Raw genomic sequence first — 11097 nt, 5'->3', positions numbered from 1 at the left:
ATATATATATATATATATAAATATATATAATTATAAATATATATATATATAATATATATATATATATATATATATATATATATATATATATAAATATATATATATATTATATATATATATATATATATATATATATATATATATATATATTATATATATATATATATATATATATTTATATATATATATATTATATATATATATATATATATATATATATATATATATATATATATATATATATATATATATATATATATATATATATATATATATATATATATATATATATATATATATATATATATATATATATATATATATATATATATATATATATACTATATATATATATATATATATATATATATATATATATATACATATATATATATATATATATACATATATATATATATATATATACATATATATATATATATATACATATATATATATATATATATATATATATGTATATATATACATACATATATATATATATACACACACACACACACACACACACACACACACATATATATATATATATATATATATATATATATATATATATATATATATATATATATATATATATATATATATATATATATATATATATATATATATATATATATATATATATATATATATATATATATATATATATATATACATATAGATATACATACATGTATATATATATATATATATATATATATATATATATATATATATATATATATATATATATATATATATATATATATATATATATATATATATATCCCAAAATGTCCTCCCAATCTTCCCTCATGGAGTTCTTTGACTAGGACTGTTCTCAATGGTGTCTTAGGTATACAAAGCTTATTTCCTCTGAACAGAAAACCTTGATACACACATTTGATCCCCCTGGGCTCAATCTGACAATGTTGGTATATTATTGAAAAATCAGGGCATCGTTCATATTGGGTCTTAATCATTTCAAACCCTAAAACTTTAGCTCCCAGTATATTGAGCAGGGTATATTTTCTACTCAGGGCATCAGATATGACATTTGTTTTGCCTGTTTTGTATTTTGTTGAGAAGTCAAAGGTTTGCATAAACTCTACCCATTTAGCATGTTTCCCACTGAGTTTGTGTTGTCCATTAATGTGCTTTAGTGATTCATGGTCTGTATAGAGTTTGAAGGGTTGGATTCTAAGATAATGTGAACAGTGTTCTAGTGCTCTAATGATAGCATAGAATTCTTTATCTTATGTGGAGTTGTTGAGCCTACTCTTGTTGAGTTTTTCACTTAAAAAAGCTACTGGTCTTCCATCCTGAACTAAAACTGCTCCAATTCCAGTCCCATAGGCATCACACTCCACTTCAAATGGTTTTGTGAAGTCTGGCAGTTTGAGTACAGGAGCCTTACACATGTGTTCCTTGATGGTTTCAAAAGCCCTATGTGCTTTTGGAGTCCATTCAAAATTACCCTTCTTAGTACACTCTATAATAGGGGTCATTATTGAACTGAAATTTCTAATAAATCTCCTATAAAATGAGGCTAAGCCATGAAAAGATCTCACTTGTGTCAGGGTAGTTGTTGCAGAGCAATCTTGAATTGCTTGTACCTTGTTAGGGTTCACTTTCACTTCTGATCTTAGGAATTGGGAATCTATACTTAATAGTGATGTTATTGACACTCCTACTATCTATGCACATCCTCTATATCCCATGTTTTTTTGGGACCAACAGTGTAGGTACAACACAGAGACTTAAGCTCTCCCTCACATATCCTCTCTGCATTAACTTTTCTACCTGTTTTTGTAATTCTTTAGCCTCCAAGGGATTAGTCATGTAATCTGGTTTATTAGGTAAGGTAGCCCCTGAAACTAGATCTATTTGATGTTCAATACCCCTAATGGGTGGCAGCCATGCAGGTAGGTCCTCTGAAAGACATCTGTGTATTGATTGATCAAAGATTTCAGCTTAGATGGCATAGGTGTATGATCACTAACCTCCTTAGTAAACAACAAGTATAATTCCCCTTTTTGTCTTACCTCTCTATCACAATCCTTTCTATTGATCAAATGTATTGGTTGCTTGTGTTCTTTGGGTGGGATAGTCTTGTGGGGAGGTAAAGACACTAACACTTTTCTTTTCCCATTGTGTCTAAGAGTGTAGGTGTTGGTGTAACCATCAAGGTTGGTTCTTCTGTCATACTTCCATGGTCTTCTCAACAGAAGATAGCATGCATCCATATCAAGCACATGACACAAAACCTCATCAATGTAGGTTCCTAAAGTCAGGTTGACTAGACATTGTTTGTTCACTGCTCCACTTGCTTTGTTATCCAACCATTTCATTTTGTAAGGGTGGGGGTGAGGTCTGGTCTTGAGGTTTAATTCTGCTACTAAATTTTGACTCACACAGTTAGACTCACTCCCTCCATCAATGATAAGGTCACAAACCTTTCCTTGCACCCTACACTTAGTCTAAAAACATTTTCTCTTTGGTCTAACTTCTTAATCCTAGGGGTAGATTGAAAGCTTCTCCTAAATATCAGGCTGTATTGTTCTTCCTCAGGTAGTAATTGTTCCAGGTCTTCTTCTGAGTCACTATCCTCTCCTTCAAACTTCTGTAATGGCCCATCTTCCCCTACTGTGTATGTGCCATCTGGATCCTCCTTGGTGGTTGGAGGCCACAATTCTTCTTCCTTTCCATTCCTAGCTGCTAGTATCACCTTAGGTTTGGTGTCTTTTCTAATTCCTCCCATTCTCTCATAGTAAATGCCCTAGCATTAAGACAGACATTCTTGTAGTGACCTCGTCCATTACACTTGAAACATACCACATCCTTTGGAGGAACATTTGGTCTCACAGTAGTATTTTTCTGAATGCTACTAGGTGTGTCTTTCTTTGGTGCTATTGAGACAGTGGGGTTCCTAGGGGTAAAAATCATAGGGGCTCTGTTTTAGGCTGTGTTGGGGTGGTGTTTCTTCTTGTTAGCATTCTTTTCTATCTCTATTGCTAGATTGCCTGTTTGTGCACAGTGAGATTAGGTGTAAAAAGCAATTTTCCCTTAATGTCCACTCTTAGTCCTGCTATAAACATGCCTACCCTTAACTCCTTTACTTCATTGACATCACACAGTACTGTGAGTCTCTCCCATTCCTGAATATACTCCTTCACAATGCTAGATCCTTGGGTTAAAGTGCTTAGTTGTACATACAGTTGTTGTTTGTAGGTAGGGGGTACATATTTCCTCCTTAAGTGCTTCTTTAATTTGTCCCAAGTCTCTATCCTACCCCTGTCCTCCCTTCTCCTTTGTCTCTGAAGACCCTCCAACCAGGTAGCAGCAATTTTGGTCATTTTGACCTTAGCTAGTTTAAGTTGGCAATCAGGTGGGGTTTCTTTATACTCAAAATATTGATCCATCCTAGCCTCCCAATCTAAATAATGTTCTGGATCATGTGAATACCCATCAAAATCAGGAATGTCAATCTTTATTGTTCGATCTTCTTGATTTTTAGGGTTAGGATTTTGTGGGGGTCTTTCAATCTGATTATTATGGAACAAACCCACATTAGTCATTCCCTGAACAAGTCTCTGTACAGTTTCCTCAAGCAACTCAAACCTCTCCTCTATATCCATTTTCTGAGTGAATTAACAAGGAAAAGAATGTAAAGACAGAGATCATAACGGAAATTACACAACAAATTTTAATTTAGAAACCAGGAAAATCTAAAAGGAACATAAACTAAATGCACGATTATTCTTTTTTTTTTCTTTTTTATGAAATAAAAAATTTCTAAACTCAATTAGAATTCTAGCGAGAAAATACTCCCTGAAAAGATGCAGAAAGGATATTACCTGTTCTTGAACGTATTGTATCCCTCAATGTGTCAAAAACTCCTTACGACAGAAAATTTCAAAACAGGTGTTTAACTATTCTTGATTCTCCTTCTGCAGTACCTTTCCCGTACTCGTGGACAAAGCTCTGATATCATGTTGATGCAAAACTAAGGCTAAATAGATCCTCTAGATTGCATAGAAGTGAAATTACACAATTACTAATCCTAAAACACAATGTGTTTTCCATTAGATTGATCAATACAGTCACTGTTTGGCACAATCAGAACCAAGAAACTGAATCTTGGCAGATTGTATGTTTGTGAGTCAGACAGATTTGGTTTCACTCACCACGTCCCTCTTTCCCTCCTAGACAACCAAAGGTTCATTCCCTTGTCTTGTGTAGGTTCTTGGCGTCCTTGAGATTGCTTCACTCAGAACCAGTAGAACTCTAAAGAAATGTTTCACTCACACCCCTGAAGAAAGTTTGCACACATAATATTTTCTAAAACAAGAACACTTGATTCTGAATGATCTCTGAATTTTATTAACAAACTAACTAACTTTTACAATGGAAAACTTAGGTATATATAGACTAAGGATCATCTAAGCCGTACTCGATATCATAAAGCAAGCCCAAAACACGTGGCCTAAAATAAGATACAAAATGGGCCTTAACAGCCTTAACAGATTTCAGTTTTGAATAACTGAATCTGTTTGACAGTGGTTCTTTACAAACGTTTTCTGACACGTGACTTTATTCATTCTCCTTGTTTATTGTTCTTCCTTGTAGTGTGCCATGTAGTTTGATTCATTTCCCTCTTGGTTGATTAGTAGAGTTCTTGTTCCCCTTGTAGTTAGTCCATGCATTGTTGTGTAACAAGAGCTATGCTGATCTTATTCTGTTTCTGATATGGGATTAGTTTCCTCTTCTTCATGATGGGAGCTGGAGCCTGCACTTGGGCTTGGCCTGGTGTTCTTGTTTGAAACATCTGTATTTGTTTTAGGGATCCAATGAGAAGGATGTTGAAAATAAGAAGGGTACGGACTCTACACTCTTGATTTCACTAAAATAAAAAAAAATCTATGGTCACGATTGAGCGAAAAACATATAATTGTAAAAGTAACTATGTTACAAAGAAAAAGTAACTGACATAAATTTTTAGAATGTTTTTACTTTATAACATAATATCCTTTTTTGTATTTATAGTAACAAAACAAACTCAAACAAAAATCCTTCTCATCCTTCTTATTTTAAAATTTTTCTTATTTGATCATATATATATGTATATACTTTGTAACGAAACTAAAAAAATTGTATTATTACTCTATGTGTAGGTGGCCATCAAGGAACGAATACATAAACCACAAGTACCAGATACAAATATTCAAAAGCAGTTATGAAGACGTTTTACATTTGGTTTTTAGTTTTTTTTTTTGTAATATCATGACATTGCATATTGTTTTTGAAAATTTTTAGATATTTTATTTGTTTCGATTGACTAAATTTGTGAAGCTAATGTAGTAATCGAAGACAATATATATATTTATGATTTGAAATGAAAACATATGTATTATCTATTTTTTGACCCTATTTATTTAGCTTTGTTAATATAATAATTATTAATAAGAATAATTATTATTACCATAATAGAAAAAAATAATAAAAAAATAATAATATAAATTGCCGAAAAAATTAGTTTAAAAAAGAGGTACTATCTACATTACCCACGCTTATAAAAGTGGAAAAACAGTTTATAAATCAATAGGTATGTACTTAAGTTCCCCACGCTTATAATTGAAAATGTCCCCACACTTATAAGTGAGGCTAGAAGTGCATTTCTCTACGCTTATAAGTATGGCTGAATGTACATTTCCCCACGCTTAATAAGGGTGGGCAAAATTTCCCGATAGAAAATTTTCCCACACTTATTTAAGCGTGGGGAATTACTTTAGTCTCACATATAAGTGTGGGCAATAACAATTTTATGCGTGATGGGTCGACCTCATAGGACCCGATTATAATAGTAGTAAAATAATTATATTAGATACATATCATAGTTGGTTTCTACCAAAACACTATGACAACCTAAAATAATTGATGTATTTTATCTTTATAATTTGTCCCATTTATATATAGTAATTACACTTGGACAAAGGACACTAATTTCCTTTAGGTAGAATAAGACAATTATTAAGATATAATTAGTTGTTAGCAAAATATATAAAAATTGTAGATGATGTTAAAAAATACTTGGATAAAAATTAATGAAAATAATGAGAATCATTTTACAAAAGTTCTTAAATAATATAGTTTCATAGTGAGACCATCTCTATTGGGCTAATTCTTGTATATTTAATGTGTTAAAGTAATCACTTATAATTTTAAAGTAACCAATTAAAAAATTAGACTAATTATATAGACTTGTCTCAGTGTCATACAAGAAAAGTTGGTCAGTTTTTTTAAATAATAGAAATTACACTAAATTCACTTAAGAATTTTGATTAAACAACTATATCAGCACGAACTTTCACTTTTATTTTTGCAAAATGATAAAACTAATGCTATTTATGGATAATTTACCTAACAAATCAAGATTGATAGGGTGTTAAGACAGGAGAGAAGATAATAAAGAGCAATGTGGTGCGGCACTGTTCAATCACAATTACAACTAATATATACAACTTATGTTAACCCTACTGCCACATAGGCTCAACTAAATTATAATGGCCCAAATACAACTTATACAATATCAACCTATACAAATATAATATTCCCAACACATCCCCTTAAGTTGAAGCATGAAGATCATAAATGCCCAAATTGCGAAGGAAAAACATAAACTGACGATGGCCTAAAGCCTTAGTAAAAATATCTGCCAATTGAGCATCAGTAGGGACATATAGAGGTGTTCATTCGGGTCATCGGGTCGGTTTTGGACGGGTGTAATTCGGCTCGGTCGGTTTTCAAATCGGTAAATTTTCGGTTGTATACAACAACGGGTCATACTCGGGTCAGATCGGTTAGTTACGGGTCGGTTTAACAACGGTTGTTCGCATTATCGGGTTCAAACCGGTTTGTTATCGGTTGAAATTCGAGTCACGTGTCAATCGAGCTCGGGTTGTCATCGGTCTTACATTATTTCGGTTTTTTCGGGCACAAATCGGGTTCGAGCTTTATTTTTCGAGTAGTTATCGGTTACGGACAACTATTGATCGGGTCAATATCGAAATAAGTTAATAGTCGGGTTTTTAATTGATGTATGCTCATTTTATGGCAGATCAATTTATTTCAATTAGTTTATATATATATATATATATATATATATATATATATATATATATATATATATATATATATATATATATATATATATATATATATATATATATATATATATATATATATATATATATATATATATATATATATATATATATATATATATATATATATATATATATATATATGAATATGAGACTATTATTTAATAATGCATCATGTTGCTACTTTTGATAATTGATTGAATATTAAAACTCGATAATCGAAACTCGACTTGTTTGAATGAATAAGAATAATCTAAACTATCTCATAGGCTATTAGTTACGTACTTAGACTTATTAGCTTTATTGAGTACTCTAAAGGCTAAACTAATAGTCTCTCCAATTCAGAGTAATTATCTCGATTTTCTTTTTAGGCTTGTAATTAACTTATTAGAAATTTAGAATATATTACTAGAGGGAGAATTTATGCAAATTCCAAATGAGACATTTGTTTTTAATTAGAGGGAGTATAAGCTATTAGAATATACATTACTCTATTACACTAATAATCGATTGTATTTCTAAGTTTGATAATTGAAACTTATTATATATAATAAAGTGAATTAGATTAATCAAGTAATCATAACCATTTTATATGATATTATGTATTTATACTTATTAGTGACCTTAAATACTTTAAAATAATAAATCTATTACACTAATAATTGATCGTATTTAATTTAAAGCTTAATAATGTTCGGAACTAGACCTATTGGAGTGAATGAAACTAATACAAACTATCTTATAGAGTTATAGAGTTATAGTTACAGACTATCATTGACAGTTAACTCAATGTTATTACTGATCTTAGGGCTGTCAAAAGCTGACCCGACTTGCTAACCTGATCTGAAACCGACCCGAAATTAGCGAGTTTGGTTAGATTTTTGACCCAATTAATTAAATGGGTCAACCCGACCTGATCTGTTTATTAAATGGATTATGTTCAGGTTGAATATTTAAACCCGAAAAAAACCTGTTTAACCCATTTATTAAATTGGTCAATCAGGTCAGGTCGACCCATATTTTAATCCATTTATTAACCCATTGAAAATTTTGTAAATTCAGTTTTATTACTACTCATCCTAAGTTACTCTAATGTAAAGATCAGTTAATAAGAGATTTCTTATTTCTAATTCTCAAAATACTACATTTTTGCAGTACTTTCCAAAAAAAAACATTGTTGTAGTGACTAGTGAAAGCACAATATCCCACATCGGTCAAGAAAAAAGTGCAAGGTAATGCTATGCATATAACTAACAAAACCTGCTTCTCTTTATTCTCACGCAACCACGCAGTGAGCACAAAGCGAACTATTCTTTCGCCTTTTACTAAAGAATAGCGTGTGCTCGCTGCATTAAGTGGCATACGTTTATTTCTGGAGGAAGCCTTTATAGGCTATTAATAATTTATAGGCTATTAATAATCGATCGTAATTTAAAGTTTATTTATCGTAATTTGATCTATTATAGTAAATGAAACTAGTACTCCATCTTTTTTGTTACTTTGAATTAAATAGCCTAAATTATGCAATTTGATCAAATTCAATAATAAAAATATTTAATATTTGATATAAAATATTTATATTACGCAAATATATTATTTTAGATAACTAATTGTCCAATTTGATGAATATATTACTCAATTGATACATTACTTATTCTAAGTCGTTGATCTTTGTATATAGACGTGTGAGATCTTGCTAATTGTCCAATTTTTGTAATGTGCTTATTGGTTTATAATTGATTTTAATATCATGGGGAATCTTATTTATTTATATATAATCTTGTTTACAATGTTTCAATATTAGAAATTAGTTTTCAAATATTCAAAAAATCATAATTAGAAAATTGAAATTGGACCTAATTTGCTGAAATTAGGTGAAAAATTGATTCGGATTTATAATAGTTCGATTAACAATCAGTTCGGGTTTGTATTAGTTCGGATTAAAAACAGTTCGATTAATAATCGATTCGGGTTTGTATTAGTTCGATCTTAATCGGTTTTAGTCAGGTTGCATTTGGTTACGTGCATAGTTCGGGTTGGATTTGACTCGGGTCGATCACTGTTGAGTTTGGGTAACATCGGTCAACGTTTATATGTCGGTTATAAAATTCGGTTGCAGTTCGAGTTCGATTTAGCCCTTTTCGGTTATCAAACGATTCGAGTGCAGTATCGGTTCGGATAATTTCGGTTCGGTAAACCTAAAAAATTAACATTTTTTCGGGTCGGATAATTTTCGATTTCGGGTCGGATTTTCGGGTCGGGTTTGTTTTGAACAGCTCTAGGGACATAGGAAGGATGTATAGTACCATCTTGTATGGAGTCGCGTAAGTAGTGACAATCAACATCAAATTGCTTGGTGCGTTCATAAAACACAGGATTTTGAGCTAGAAATAATGCAAATTGACTGTCAAAATAAAGATTCATAGCTTTCGAATGGCGAACCTCCAAGCTCAAAAGCAAGCCCTTCAACCATTTAAGCTCATATGTAACAACAGCCATAGAACGATACTCTGCCTCAGAAGAAGAGCGAGAAATAGTCAATTGTTTCTTTGTTTTCTAGGAAATAGGAGAACTCCCAAGAAAAACCAACCACCTCGACAAAGAACGTTGAGTAAGAGGACAACTAGCCCAATCAGAAACACACCAACCACTCAAGGATAAATCACAATCAGAACAAAGAAGAATACCTTGTCCGAGAAAACCTTTCAAGTATCGAACAACACGAATAACAGCAATCCAATGATCATGCCAAGGGGCATTAAGAAATTGAGATAATATGTGAATAGAATATGCCAAATCAGGTCTAGTAAATGCCAAATAAATGAGTCGACCAACTAACCTTCGGTACTGCTCAACATTCTAAGCAAAGGACTAGTAGAACGTGCTAATTGATGATTTTGCCCCATGGGAAAACTGATTGGCTTAGATCCCATATTACCAGCCTCAGCAATAATGTCAAGAATGTATCTTTGTTGGCACAAGTAAATACCTTTAGAATTTCGAGAAACCTCAATACCTAGAAAATACTTAAGAACACCAAGATCTTTCATGTGAAAACATGAGCATAAATACTTCTTAAGTAGACAAAGCCACGAAATTGTTCCCAGATATAATTAAATCATCGACATAGACAAGAATACTAAGTTGAATCGCACCTTTTTGACAAGTAAATAAGGAATAATCCGAATATGACTGGATAAAGCCGTATTCCCAAAGTGATTGAGCCAACTTTGCAAACCAACATCTTAAAGCTTGTTTCAAGCCATAAAGTGATTTTCGCAATCTGCATATGTAACACCCCACCATTTAATTACGTCATTATTTATCTATAATAATATTTTTTAGAGATTTTTTATTTTAATAATTAATTTGAATTAGTTTATATCGACTATTTATAATTGTATATAAATGCCTACATATTTATATTAAGAGTATATTTATAATTATTCAAATAAAGATGTTCAAATTAAACTTATACTTGTAATTAAAAAATTTTCTAGAATATTGAAAGTTGTGTTAATTTGGGCTTGTAAGTAAATATGTGATTATATAGATGAGTTAGGATGTTAAATTAAGAAAAACAGAAAGAAAAAAAAAATAAAACTCCTAAAATCATACTCCTTATTTTTTCATCTCTTTCTTTCTTTCTCCTTCACCTCCCTTCCTTAACACCAAGAACATCCCCACCACCACCAGCCCCGCCAGCTGCCACCGCCGGCACCTCCCCTTTCACATGGCTTAAAGCTCTTTACTTTTTCCATCATATTCTCAACCCTTTGTGAGCAATCTCGTACCCAATTTGATTTTGTATGTTTTGATATTTAATTTCTTGTTATATAGAGTTTATTCTTGTTAATTTTGAGTATGATAACTTGAATTTTTGTCATGGGTTTAAATGATGGTGGTGATTTGAATATAGACAAGTTAAGGT

At 31.2% G+C, this 11097-nt stretch overlaps 1 non-coding gene across 1 annotated transcript; it reads left to right on the top strand.

Moving 5' to 3' along the window:
• The first annotated feature begins 8448 nt into the window (after positions 1–8448).
• Positions 8449–8563, top strand: LOC130827968 (U5 spliceosomal RNA). Its single transcript, XR_009047281.1, has one exon. It is a non-coding gene; the product is annotated as a U5 spliceosomal RNA (small nuclear RNA).
• The last annotated feature ends 2534 nt before the right edge of the window (positions 8564–11097 follow it).

The sequence above is a fragment of the Amaranthus tricolor genome, chromosome 11, assembly GCF_026212465.1.
Source record: "Amaranthus tricolor cultivar Red isolate AtriRed21 chromosome 11, ASM2621246v1, whole genome shotgun sequence".
In the NCBI taxonomy this organism is placed as follows: Eukaryota; Viridiplantae; Streptophyta; class Magnoliopsida; order Caryophyllales; family Amaranthaceae; genus Amaranthus; species Amaranthus tricolor.
Note: the sequence above shows the minus strand (reverse complement) of the source record. Positions and strands in the feature narration are given on the sequence as shown.